This window comes from Pan troglodytes, chromosome 18 (assembly GCF_028858775.2).
Source record: "Pan troglodytes isolate AG18354 chromosome 18, NHGRI_mPanTro3-v2.0_pri, whole genome shotgun sequence".
Lineage (NCBI taxonomy): Eukaryota > Metazoa > Chordata > Mammalia > Primates > Hominidae > Pan > Pan troglodytes.
The window spans coordinates 69,186,908-69,201,258 of NC_072416.2; the positions used below are offsets into that span (position 1 = coordinate 69,186,908).

The 14,351-nt window shown below is 43.1% G+C and overlaps 1 long non-coding RNA gene across 1 annotated transcript in view; it reads left to right on the forward strand.

Annotated features, from left to right (window-relative positions):
• The window catches only part of LOC112205884 (uncharacterized), a 423,180-nt gene that overhangs the window by 201,876 nt on the left and 206,953 nt on the right, over positions 1–14,351 (forward strand). The gene's annotated exons all lie outside the window — the stretch shown is intronic.

Below are 14,351 nucleotides of genomic sequence, written 5' to 3' on the forward strand. Positions count from 1 at the left end.
GAGTGCTGGGATTACAGGCATGAGTCACTGCGCCCAGCCTCTGACTCAATTTTTAAAAAAGAAAACAACAAAAACAACAACAAAATAAGCCAGGAGGGGCAGGTAGAGAGAGCTGCTTTTTGTTCCACCAGCTCCTGCCAAGATCTTATATAGCTGTGTGTGAGATGCTAGTTCAGAGTTCTCCTTTGAACTTGTGGTCAGGTTTGAAAGACGACCAGTGATACCCAAGCCCTTTTGTTACTCTGTTCCAGACACAAGGTAACTGACACCCCATTCTCAAGGGATGTGAAGTGTACCCAGATATAAGCACGTGAGATCAGCCAGGTTCTCCAGGTGAGAAGTGACTGCTGCTGCCCTACCGGCTACCTGTGCAGAGTGCTGGGGCCCATGGTGTGCAGCCTGCCACCATGATGCCTGTTGGCAGGGTCCGCGGGAACTGTGGAAACCAGAGGGTAGGTGTGCAGGAAAATATTGGTCCATGCAGGACACAGAGGCTGAGCAGCCCCACCATAGAACATAGAATAGTCTGAATGCTCTTACAATACCAGTTTTGCATTTATTATATAATTGACATTTGCAACTATTGATTTTATTATTTGGTAACATTTTTATTTTGAAGTAATCCCTTTTGGCAGCCATCAGCTCCAAAAACCACATGTACATGTTTAATGAAAAATTAGGTACTGAATTTCCTTACTCACAAAAGCCAATGTACATGTAACTTGCACAAAAATGTTTATCAATATTTACCATTTATTGTGGCAGATGACCACATAGAAAACAAGATTTGCTAACAGAATATCAGCATTTAATTTTAAAAATCAGTAGTTATTTTAAGAAGACTTTCCTATAGATGAATTCATTCACATGTGAATCTGTAGCAGGTGGGCTTACAGATTCTTCTACAAAGCATGATTTTTCATTGTTATCAAATGACTGTTTCTTTGCTAAATTTCTAAAATTTTTTTCTTCCAAGTTTTTGTTATGCAGGTGCAAAACATGTAGTGCCTACACTTAATGTATTGGCATTTGACACAGAAGAAAAATTGCAAACAGTTCAAAGGCTATCTGTTTTATCGGTGCTATTGGAGACTTCACAAAGAAAATGCATAAGTTTTAATAATTGGTTCAAATTTTCACTTCCAATTCAGGAAATCAAATTATTAAAATTTCTGAAAGTTCATTCTAAAGAAGGTGAAACATCTGACTTATTGTTAATACTAGTAATACTCCATTTTTAATGAACTTGTTAGTTTAACATTGAAAATGAAGTTACTAAATTTTGTGGTGATAACACCCACCCAAAATTTGGTGAAGCACAAATTCATGGTAAAAAGCAATGTCAATATAAAATTAAGAAACTTATGAGACAGAAATAGGTTTGGAATTTGTTTTGATGTTCGTATAATTCACAGCTTCCTCCCACTTGCTGCAATGTTAAATCAATTAAAAATTGTAGTGCTTTAAATTTACAAATATTTGTGTATACTCCATTAGAGCAACCAAGCCACAATATTCTTGTGATGAAGTTGATGTTGAATATTAAAAAATACTTTAGCGTGGCAGTATGGACTTTTTATCTTTTTGCTGCTTGCCATCAATGGAGTTTTTCAAGAGTTTGCACCTTTGAAGAGTTTCTTTGTAAATCAACCTACACGTTCTGCAGTGGTTTTGAACTTCTTTTATAAATAAATCTGTAAATTGTGGTTATATTTTATTCAACACCAGTTGGATATATTTAATCAAAATCTCGAAAGAACAGAGTGCTCAAAAAAACTTTACGTTAAAATATTTAGCTTTTATTCAACACCAGTTGGATATATTTAATCAAAATCTCAAAAGAATAGAGTGCTCAAAAAAACTTTATGTTAAAATATTTAGCTAGTTGCAACTGTTGAAAATGAAGCTTGCAAACAGGAAAACAATGAACGTTATCCCTATAACAGAAAGAAAAGAACCGAACAAATTAAAAGTTGAGAGTTCAAAAATTATGCAAGATTTCCTGTTTAAAATTATGATTTCTTTTTGGAATACCTTAACCTCTGGGAAGAATCTTTTGATATTTCTGTTTTTATTTGGATACATTTATATTTTTATTCAATGGAATGAAATGGAAAGACCTATGATTTGGAATCATAAGTTGAGACAACTTATCTAAAGAGTTTTTCTCTTTAAAAATACCTGCCAAAGTGCTTGGGAGGTAAAAAGACAGTATATGAGAAAATATTTGGGCTAAAGTATATATATATTTTAATCTGAAAAAATAGTAAATTGGAATATACTCTAGCAGAGTTTGCTCTGAATTTATAAGACATCTCAGTAACTTCGGAGAAAGTATTTTCTCAATTAGAAATGTTATTATAATCTTCAGTAACATTCAATTGAGGAAGTTAACAGTTTCAAATTTATTAACAACAAAATGCAACTTTAGTACTTTTTATATGTAATACTTCAAAAAGCATTAAAGTGCAACTTTGAAGAAGAGTATATGATATGCAACTTTATGAAAAAAAGATTAAAAAATAATGTTTAAAATATACATTCTTTAGGCAAATACCATGATATAATAATATTAGAAATAGATATGACAAAAAAATAAAATACATGCTAAACAGTATTGTTCTGCTAACGGTATTGTTTAGCATTCAAATAAGAGATTCAATAAGATAAATTATTTTCATTTTGCTTTCATGGAAACAGATATATGTTATATTTATTTGGTAGAAGGAATTTTATTTTTGAAACTAGGTTTTAAATAAAATTATTTTGTAAGTCCACGAATATCGTAAAGTCAGTGTATTGGTGAATACGTTAATATTTTAAATTACATAATTTTGATTATTCCCAGCGCTATCTTTTATTCTAAAAAATGTGAGAGTGGCCTCCCTATAATAGAAATAAAAACTGAAGAACTACTCAGCAAAAAGAATTAAGAAATGGATCGAAGAGTCAGAGAGCAGAGGGAAGGCAGGAAGACAGAGGGAGGGAGACAGGATGAGGAGTCCCAAGAGACAGTAGTGAATCCCTGAAAATGGCCCAGTGACCTCATCATACAGGGTCCCTCTGGTGGCAATTACCCACCCACTCCTCCCAGCCCCATTTGGAAAGAAATAATGTATCAACTAGAGAGACAGTACTGTCAATGGTTGATTCTTTCCTTTACCCATTCATCTCTTACCAGCTGGCTCCATCATTCATAGGTTAATCGACATAACCAACCACGAAGCATTTGTTGAGCATTTACTATGTGCCAAGCACTTTCTTAGGCACTGGTGATGTGCAAAATGGAATGAGACTAAAGTCAGGGTGTGCATAGTCTAGTTCCAGAGCAGGGCAAGGAAGCTACCAGCTGGGATGGAGACCCGGAGGGGACCCAGAGGAGCATCTGCTTGTAAGAGGGGACTAAAGAAAACTCAGGGGGCTGATGCCAGGTTCTCCACTTGAGTGAAGCTGCTGCCTCCACTGCCACCCCCACCACTGCTTCCTCCTCCTCCTCTGGGAATGCTAGTTCACCTGTTGGAGTTTTATATAAAAATGCAAGCAAATGCTCTCTGCTTTTGATATTTTTTAATAGTAAAAGAAGAGGCTGGGTGCGGTGGCTCATGCCTGTAATCCCAGCACTTTGGGAGGCCAAGGTGGGTGGATCACCTGAGGTCAGGAGTTCGAGACCAGCCTGGCCAATATGGTGAAACTTCCATCTCTACTAGAAATGCAAAAATTAGCTGGGCGTGGTGGCACACACCTGTAATCCCCGCTACTCAGGAGGCTGAGGCATGAGAATCACTTGAGCCTGGGAGGTGGAGGTTGCAGTGAGCTGAGATCATGCCACTGCACTCCAGCCTGGGTGACAGAGTGAGAGAGAGCGAGACTCTGTCTCAATAAATAAATAAATAAATAAATAAATAAATAAATAAAAAAGAGCGAGAATCCAGACCCCAAAGAATTTCCTTTGGTGTGGTTTCCAACTCTTGTTTCATTCCTGTCTGGTCTCAGACAGTGTCCTGGGAAGACTTTTAGGACCCAGTAGCCATTTCCTATCTCAGGTTCCTTGTGTGTTGTTTCTGGGCACAGAAACAAATCCAATTCAAGCAAATAATGCTGTCATCGGGATCTTGTGCAGGCATCAGAAGGGAGCAGGCCTGGCCAATGGAGTGCTCTGTTTGAAATATCTTGCGATCTTCAGAAACATTTGTTTTTATTCAGAAGTGTTCATTTGATGCTTCCCTGACCCACACAGTTTCCCTATGGGCTTAAGCTCCCATTTGTTAAAGAAACAGATGGGAAAACCAGTTCAATTTGTGTTTGTTTTAGCATTTAAGACAGCTTACCATGAGATGGTAGAGTTTGGATATTGCAGGTAGCAACATGTTCTTTTCAGCAGGCGTGCAAGGGAACAGAATCATACAGCTGCTTCAGAGAGGTGGAAGCAGGAACCCACCCAATTCCACGGAATAAGTCAGTGGGTGGCACCGAAGTGGAGCCCTGTGATTCTACTCTGGTCTCATATAAGTCGAATGAGTCGGTCAAACATAGGCCAGGACTCTCAATCAAGCGTTGGGCAGATTTTGCCAACTGCTGTTGGTTTTCTCATATGTCTCCTACCTTATTTTCGCCTCCCCTCCCATTCAAATGGAAGTGATTCCATACACAAGTCAGCTCACATAGCTTTTTTTTTTTTTTGCTTTGAGACAGTCTCGCTCTGTCTCCAGGGCTGGAGTGCCATGACACAACCATAGCTCACTGCAGCCTCAGCCTCCTGGGCTCAGGTGACCCTCCCACCTCAGCATCCTGAGTAGCTGGAACCACAGACACACACCATCACGCCTAATTTTTGTATTTTTTGTAGAGATAGGGTCTGGCTATGTTGCCCAGGCTGGTCTTGAGCTCCTAAGCCCAAGTGATCCTCCTACCTCAGCCTCCCAAAGTGGTGGGAATAGAGGCATGAGCCACTGTGCCCAGCCCATCTTATACCTGATACAGCTTCATCCAGGGGCCCCTGTACTAGTCAGGGTCCTGGCAAAAAAAAAAAAAAAAAAAGACAGCACTCTCAATGTGTTAGTTTAACAAAGAGAGTTTAATAATGGGACAATTTATGGAGGTGAAAGGGTAATGGGAATTGACAAGAGATGATGAAATCCCTCAGTGGACCAAGGTGGCAATAGAAGGAACCATGCTCCTGGGCTGGGCGAGACCTGCAGCTGAGGGAGAGAGGTGGTGTGCCAGGAGCTGTGACCACAGGGAAAGGGACACAGCTACTGCCCAAACCATGGTGAGGCAGGAAGGAGCTGGACTAACCAATCCCCTGATCACTGACCTCCTTCTGGGCCTTCCCATTGGCCAAACCCAGCTGAAGACAAGCAAATCTAGGTGATGCAGTCTGGAGAGGCCAGTCTCATGGCACAGACGGTAGGAGGGAGAAGGAGGGAAAATGAAGGGTGAGTCTGGAGTGGTAAATAGAATAATACCCTCCTGACTCAGGCACTCATGATCCATCCAAAACTCAAGAGGCTATGTCTCCCACTTCCCACTGGTGGCAGAAGTAGAAAATTCTCTCTTCCAATGTGGTAGAGCTTTTTGGCAGTGAACTTGAAGCTTTGTGGCTTCATCAAAATCCAGCATGGGCAACAGCCTGCCAGTACTGAGTTTCTTAGTTTTACCAAGCCAGCTAAGTGTGACTTCACATCGTGCCACCATAGGCAAGAGAATCCAAGAGCTATGTCTTGGGGACTTTAGATATGCTGTTTTTTTTTTTTTTTTTTTTTTTTAAAGATTTCAAAAGTAGAATCCTGACCTGAGAGTCTGAAAACATGGGCTCATGTTCCAGGCGGCTGTGGGACTTTTGATAATTCTCCCTGGGTGTTTTCTCATCTGTAAAATAAGGAACTTGGGGGTAGAAGTTGGTTTAAGCCCCTTTTGGTTCTAACATTCAGTAGATCTTTAAATCAAAACCAAAAGACTATTAGGAGGAATGATAGGCTTCTCCAGGTGAAGTGAACCAGCCTCAGAAATGAGTCCGTGGGGAGGAAGAGGAGGTTCTGAGGTGCTCAGGGCACTGCATCAATTGAGCATCACCTTGTCAGGATCAGAAGGTGGGAAGGAGGATTATCACCATGCGGCGGGCTTGCTCCTGTTTGAAGTGCTAGCTCCTCTCAGATGTCTCAGAATGCTGCAGGGTTTTTTCCAGGCTAAGACTAACCCTAAAGATTCAAGCAGCTTCCTCATTTTCTCCTTTTCCAGCAAGAGGAAGAGAGATACTTGAGTCTCCTTTATGTGAGTTCTTCTCAAGTGAGATTGTCAATAAAATTCTTTTCCTGTAATTCCTTTTGACCTAGTCCTTGAGGGTATCCTGACCTCTAAAGCATCCCCTGAGCCCTCCTTTTACTCCTCTCACCCAAGTCAGTTGGATGTGCAGTGAAGTGTAAAACTGAAGATGAATGATGTTTAGAAAGAAAGAGATTCATGGCCAGGTGCGGTGGCTCACGCCTGTAATCCCAACTACTTGGGAGGCTGAGGCAGGAGAATCACTTGAACCTGGGAGGTGGAGGTTGCAGTGAGCCAAGATTGCACCATTGCACTTCAGCCTGGGTGACAAGAGTGAAATTCTGTCTAAAAAAAAAAAAAGAAAGAAAAAGAAAGAGATTCACAAACTAGAGGTCTCTCTTGCCCACATGTAACCAATGTAGGGCATGAATAGCCTACCTTGGCTAATCTCTTTACCTATGACTTGCAGTGGCACAGTGGTCAATCACTATGGTCGATCACCTCGGAAAGGTACATCTGTGCTCCACTTGCCTTTTTGTAAAAACAGCCCAAGAGCAAAAGCTGTACCAGTTACACATCCTAAGAGCAATCAAGATTCCTACACGGCACCGTTAATTGTTGACTATGATAACACATCTTGTTATCAGCTTTTCTTTAATGAATTCCTGAATAGATGTCATTAGACATTAAGTGCTACATTACTTCCTCTAAAGAGAAATATTTAAAGAAAAAAAAAATCATGTCCTGAATCAGCCCTGAATGCCATCCTTAGCAATCTCAAACCACACTGTAGAATCCTGTTCTTCTTAGCAAGATGCTCACATTCACTTCTTTGCCTTCTGAGAATATGGATCTTTGAGGATAGAAATGAAGAGTAGATGTTCACCCCAAAAAGGGGTAAGAGAGTTTATATTCTAAGAAATTGACTGGATCCCCCAGGAAACAGGTAGCCGTGATGAGGTATAGATAAACAATCTCAGTTTTTCAGCACCCTGTGTAGGGAATTAAACTCACAACTTCCATGTTAATGATACTTTCACATTTAATTTCCTGTGTGCCATGCTGAAAATGTATCTGTTGAAAGTGGAATTTCACTCCATAGAGCTGTCTTATTAAGTGAATGCGTGTGAGGTTGTACCTGTCACAACAAGATTCTGGAAGCTCATTTAGAACTATAATTTGGGGTGTGGGGGAGGAAGCAGAAAGGTTTGTGCCTTGTAGGACTATCACTGTTTTCTCGATGACATTATTACTATTGGTAATTGGTTACTCATTAGCACTAAGCATTAATTATTAATATTAATAAAAGCTGTGTTAAGCACCAGTGGTGTGCTTTCTGCTGTGCTCAACGTGGGACACTCTAGATCAACAGTTTAGCAGACAACACGCTAAACGTGAAGGCAGATACAGACCAGGACTGTCTGGATTTCTGTCTGGGATGGTCTTACTTATTATAGGACATGGGCTGGATTTCTGTCCGGGACGGGCTTGCTTATTACAGGACGAGACAGCTTTTCATAAGTAGATGATGCGTTGAAGCCCCCGTGAATATAGGAAAAGTGTACATTAGCAGGAGAAATGAAAGCGTCAAACTCGCTACTCAGAGTGTGTTCCCAAGGTGGGCGGTATTGTCATCCCCTGGGAAGTTATTAAAATGTAGAGTCTTAGGCCCCATCCTGGACCTCATGAATAAGAATCTGCATTTCGGTGCCCTCCCAAGGTGACGAATATACGCATTAGAGTTGGAAGACCATCATTCTGGAGCAGTGATTCTCCAGCTTTTCCGCACATTAGAATCATGTTGAGAGTTCTGAAAAATCCCAGTGCCCAAGCTTCACCCCAGACCAATAAAATAAAAATCTTGAGGCTGGGCACAGTGGCTTATGCCTGTAATCCCAGCACTTTGGGAGGCTGAGGTGGATGCATCACGAGGTCAGGAGTTTGAGACCAGGCTGACCAAGATGGTGAAACCCTGTCTCTACTAAAAATACAAAAATTAGCTGGGAGTGGTGTCAGGAGCCTGTAATCCCAGCTACTTGGGAGACTGAGGCAGGAGAATCACTTGAACCTGAGCAGCAGAGGTTGCAGTGAGTCAAAATCACGCCACTGCACTCCAGCCTGGGTGACAGAGTGAGACTCTGTCTCAAAAATATATATATATATTGGAGGTTGGGACTAGGTACCAGGATGTTTTTAAAAGACCCAGGTAATTTCAATGGGCATCAGCTTTGAGAACTTCTGCTCAAGAAGACAGTGACACTAGGTTAACATGGAATTCTTTGAGAACCTGCAGAACTCATATTCTAATCCTTAGAGTAGATCTAAGACGGCAGTACATATACAGGTGCTCTGTTCTGCCCTGCACACCTCCCTTTGACAATGTTCCCCTCTCCCCACCGCACCCCTGTTCATCATCCTCCAAGAGCCCCCAGCTGTTCAAGGAACCTTGGCTGGCCCTTCTTGGCTCTATGTTCGCTTGCTGCTTCCCTGAAGTTCTCTTGGAACAGTGTTCTCTTGCTCTATTCCAGCTTTTGTTGCTTGTTCTCCCCTCCAGGTGAGATCCCTTGTCTAGGATGTCTTGGCTCTCCAGCAGCCTCTGTCCTTTCCAAGGTTCAGATTATCTATCAAGGTAGAGGGGCTGGGTGGTGGGAAAGACTGGGGAGCCCCACTCTGCATCCTCCTGCATTTTAACAGTGGCCTCTACAGGTAAGGACCTTACCAGTCTTTTGAATTGTTGGAAGCCTCCAGTTCTTATCTCTATCATGAGGATGCTAATACCTATGTTACAACTTTGCTTGTTAAATTCTAAAGCACTTATCACACAGCTTCTTATTTCCTTCTCCTCCTCATTATGCAGTCAATCCAGAAAGGAGACCATTGTTGTGGAGGCCAGTTGATAAAGTCAGAGCTGACCCTATATGAAGATAATGTAGAAAACTGTACATTTGCGATTGGAGCATTCTAGGGAGACACTCTCTTGACTTTCGAGAAAAACTCAAATCTTTTCTCCTCCCAAATCTTTTCTCCCTTTTTTCATAGTAGTATAATTTTTTCTTTGTGCAGTGGTGCAATCTCGGCTCACTGCAACGTCTGCCTCCAGGGCTCAAATGATTCTCATACTTCAGCCTTCCAAGAAGCTGGGATTACAGGCATGTCCCACCATACCTGGCTAATATTTTGTATTTTTAGGAGAGATGGGGTTTCGCCATGTTGGCCAGGCTGGTCTCAAACTCTTGACCTCAAGTGATCCACCTGTCTCGGCCTCCCAAAGTGCTGGGACTACAGGTGTGAGCCACCACGCCTAGCTAATTTTTTTCCTGCTAGGCACATTATTGCAAAGAATAAGGACTACATATTCCAGCCTCCCTTGCAGCTGGGTGTGAAGATGTGACTAAGCCCGTATGTCAGTTTCCAGGAACCGTCCTTAAGCGGGGGCTTGTGCATGCTGTTGCCCCCTTCTTTCTTCCTTCTATCATCCTGCTGCCTGGAAGATGAGGACAGTCATCCTGGGCCAGGAGGCTGAGGACTGTCCTTAGAGGTGTGGGCGATGAGCAGGAAAGGACCAGAGCTCCTGAGATGTTTGAGGACAGCATTTTGGGCCACTTCCATTTGGACTTGGTTGATGTGAGCATGAAATGAGCTTCCATCTTGTTTAAGTCAGTTGTTTGGGACTGTCTGACGTTTGTAACCAAATCTAATCCCAACTGATGCACCACCTAAAGTTTCTTCTCCACTGGCCAAAACTCCACTTCTGAAGATCTATTTCACTGGGCATTAAAGACTTGCATCAGCCTTTAGGAGAGCTCTGATAAATTACAGATTCCATAGGATGGGTTCATAGCTTAAATCCTTACAAGCATTGTTCTTAGCAGGTTGCCCAGCCCCAGAAAGGTAGACAGACAGCACTGAGGAGCTGGAAGGCACGGGGAAGAGCAGACAAAAATCTATTCCTTCACCATTCTGCCAGCTGCTCTTTTGGGATAATTTGTCTCAGGGCCCATGAGGACGAGGGTTGATGATCTTGAATCTGTTTCCTAACTTTTTTTCAATTTTCTATTATGAACATTTTCATACATATAGAAAAGTTAAAACAAAACAAAATAAAACTTTTCAGTGAATACCCATACACTCACCACCTACGTTCAATTGTTAACAATGGAATATACTTGATTTATCACAATCTGCCCATCTGTTTGTCCCTCTGCCTATCTGTCAATCCAGCTTTTATTTTTATTGTATTTCAAGGTAAATTGTGCCTGTCGGTGCACTACCCCCTGAATACTTCCCTGCTACCTACATCTTGTTCATTTCTACACTTTCTTCTCTGTTTCTGTTCAACCCCCATTTCCCTGCAAGTAAGGAGAGCAGGAGCTGTGGAGCCAAGAATTGTGACCTAGAGTCCACATAGGTAGGGCTTCTCTTGTCTATTCCAACACCTGAAGTTATTGGGCAGTTAATGGAAGTGGCAAACAAAGTAAGACAGAGACATTCTTTTGGAGCTATCTTGCTTCCATTCTCTCTCCTCTTCAAGATGCTCCAAGGCTGTTCTCTATGTTTCCGTGAGCTCCATAGGTCTCCCTCTTTTTTCCTGACTCCTGATTCATCCCATTTTTATGACTTCTTGAGATGCAAAGATCATTCAGTTCCCTTTAGCCAGAATCTTTATAACAACTCCATTCCTTCTCCTCAAGTAGCTCTTCCTCTACAAAGCTCTGCAGCATAGCCTTCCTCCCTTTGTCCCATCCTTAGGGCAGCTGGCCAGACATGTCAGGTCTGTCACGCTCAACCTTTGTTACCCTAAAAAAATCATTTCGCCTCCTCTTTGCTCAAAGCTCATGCTTTGCTCTGTGTCATCTTTCTTAGTGTTCCCTGTGGTTGCAACTCAGCCCTCATCAAAGCTGCAGTCTCCTGAACATCCTCCTTCCCACATTCTGAAAATTTCAGAATATGAGATCTCCTAGCTCTGAAGAGGAAATGAGATATCTACTCAGGATTAGGTTCCTGAGCTTTCTAGTAACAACATAGGTGCCTACTGGGGTTAGTTTGATGAACACTGCCATGGGTTGAGAACAGAGAATGTGCCAGGAGTCATCTAAGTACTGTGCACACATGCATGCTACATCATTTTATCCCCGCAGCCACCCTTCCAGATCAGCTATTTTGTTTCCCTTTTCTGGATAAGAAAACTGAGGCATAGAGAAATTAAGTAACTAATTCAAGCTTGCCTGGGTAATAAAAGTCTTCTAGATGTGGGGTTTTGGTGGTGGTGGTGATGGTGGTTTTGAAACAGGGTCTCACTCTGTTACCCAAGCTGGAGCGCAGTGGTGCAATCACAGCTTACTGCAACCCCATCTCCTGGGCTCAAGTGATCCTCCCACCTCAGTCTCCAAAGTGGCTGGGACCACAGGTGTGTACTACCATGCCCAGATAATTTTCCTACTTTTTTGTAGAGACAGGGTTTTCCCATGTTGCCCAGGCTGGTACCGAACTCCTGGGCTCAATGGATCCAACTGCCTTGGCCTCCCAAAGTGCTGGGATTACAGGCATGAGCCACCGTGCCTGGCCTAGGTGCATTTTTTTTTTCATGCGATTGAAAAGAATGATTTCTGTGCAGAATGTGGGCCTCCTGCTTTGTAGAGCTGTAATTAAGTTCATGTTTTCATGTTGCTGGGTTTTTGTTTGTTTCCTATGACAATGTTTTTCATACTGGAATCTTCAGACCCCAAGGGTTCACCGACATTCTTGTGTTTTACCACATTTTCTTTGTGAAGAGCTCTGTGCATTCTTCCAGTTTGAGAAACCGTGGCTTAGAGATGAGGGGGTGGGGTGGGAGTGGGGGTTGTCCCTCGCAGCCTGTCATCTCCTTACCGTCACAGCATCCTAGACTATAACCTGGGCTGTTTAGATAGCTCTGCCCCTGGAACTTAGTCTCACAGTCCATTCAGAGTAATTCATTTTCTTATCCACCTAATCTGTATTTCGAGTTAGAAGCGGAGCCAAGAAAGGAGAGAAGAACTCAGGGGAAAAGGAGAAAAGGAAGCAGTTGTATTCCAGGTAGGGGGAAGACGTAAGCAAAGACCCAGAGCTGAGCATTCGATGATGTGTTCTGAAACAGCAGAGGGGCTCCTCACCTGGGGTGCAGGACTAGGCAGGGCAGCAGGACTGGGCAGGGCAGCTTACCTGCAGAGCCTTGAATGCCGAGCTAGCGAGTGTGGACGATGCTGTAGGTGATGGGGAACCGGAGAAGGAGCAGGTAAGGAGGACCCCATCGGGGTTCCAGTCTCCAGTGAGACCTCAGAGGCACCAGGAGGAGACAGGCGAGGCAGCTTTCCAGGTGGCGGGACGTGAGATGAGGGTGGACAGGTCCCTCCTGCCTGGCCCACCAAGGAAGTGATACAGAAGAGATTCCCCTGGTCTATTCCTCAGCCATGAGAAGGAAAACACATGCCCTGAAGACTTGGCTTGGCCCTCAGACCCTCCATCTAGATTTTAGCCATTCTGCCTCTGAAAGAAACATGTTTAATTCTGTGTTTTGAGCTGTCCTCTGCTTTGGCGCAGCACGGGCTGGAGTGAGGGATAATAACTATGAACTCCAAGCCTTGAAATCAGGGAAGTGTGCTGAGGGGTCTGCTGTGTCTCTCTCAAGTACTGAGACCATTTCTGACCTCGTGCATGAGCTGAGGAGACACAGATGAGCAAGCGCAGCTGGCCGGTGTGCTGGGTCCTCTCATCTAATGATCGTGCCAGCCTGCTTAGGGCATGCGCACATCCAGCCTGCCTGCCCATGTGAAGGCGAGGCTCTCCCCTCCCGCCCAGCCTTGGTGGGCCCCTGTGATGTCATCACCATGTGTCCAGGCCTTCCAAGGGACCTGTACAACATCAACCATGCCATAGCCTTCGATGGTCAATGGACATACTAGGAAAATGAACTTTCCCATTTGACAAAGGAACGATAAAGAGAGAAGGACCCAAAGGCGGGTCTGGGACTAAGTTGGACCCCAAGCCCCTCGGCGTGACCGAGCCCCAGCACAGCTGTGACATTGGCAGCCGGCATTTGAGGCACAATAATAATTCTTCAGATCAAAGCAGCTCCGTCTTTAGACAATTATAGTAAAATTGAAGCTCTCCTCTAAAAGAAACACATGCTTGTGTTGTGTTTTCCCCTCTCCCCCCCGCCCCTTATTTTATTCTTTATGAACAAATTGGTTTTCAGGGCTATAGAAAGAACCGATTGGAAGCTTAAATTCTCACTGTCTGCCCAGGGCTGGATTCACAGGGGTGAACATGTAACATCTGAAAGCTGACTTTTTTTTTTTTTCTTAAATTGATATCCAAGAATAAAAGAGAGAATGGTTGGAGAAGCTGATCAGGAATGAATAAAGTCTCCTTTTAAGCTGAAATAACCCCCTCCCCCATCTTCCCTCCAGAAGAGCCGGACTGTAATTGCTTGCAATCACTCGGCACAAATTGTCTCCTCGTATTTGCTTTTTAATTTTGTATAATCTGGTCCATTTCGCTCTCTCTGCCTTTGAGCTTAACCTCTCTCTCCCTCTCTCTCTCTCTCTTTCTCTCTTTCTTCCACTTACTCATTCCCTTTCTCTCTCCCTTTAATTCTTCAGGACTGTTTACAAATTAGTAATAATTCCCAGTAATATTTGATGGCTTTTACTAAGCAAAGGCACTTAGGAGAAAAAAAAAATACAGAAATACACACACACTCAAAATGGAATGGATCTGGTTTGCATCCACTTAAATGTTCATTTCTGCATCCACAGTATTGTTTATTTTAATGCATTAATGCTGTTTCTTAAGGCATGGTAGACGTTTTAATAAATAAGTTGACTGACCCCAAAGTGAGCAAAAAAAGGAGTCAGAACAAGAAAGGTAATTTCTCAGAGTCACTGCGGACCATTTTCTTCTGGTTTCCAGCAGGTGTGTGTCTGCTGCACTTGCTCTTGCTGTAACGAACGCCCCTTCTGTTTAGTGCACTGCACATCCGTCCAGCCACCTCCCTAGCCAGGGCTTGCCCTTGTTCTTACACTGGTGCTTCATGACATGAGGGCCAGCGAATCTGGAAGAATACACACCTG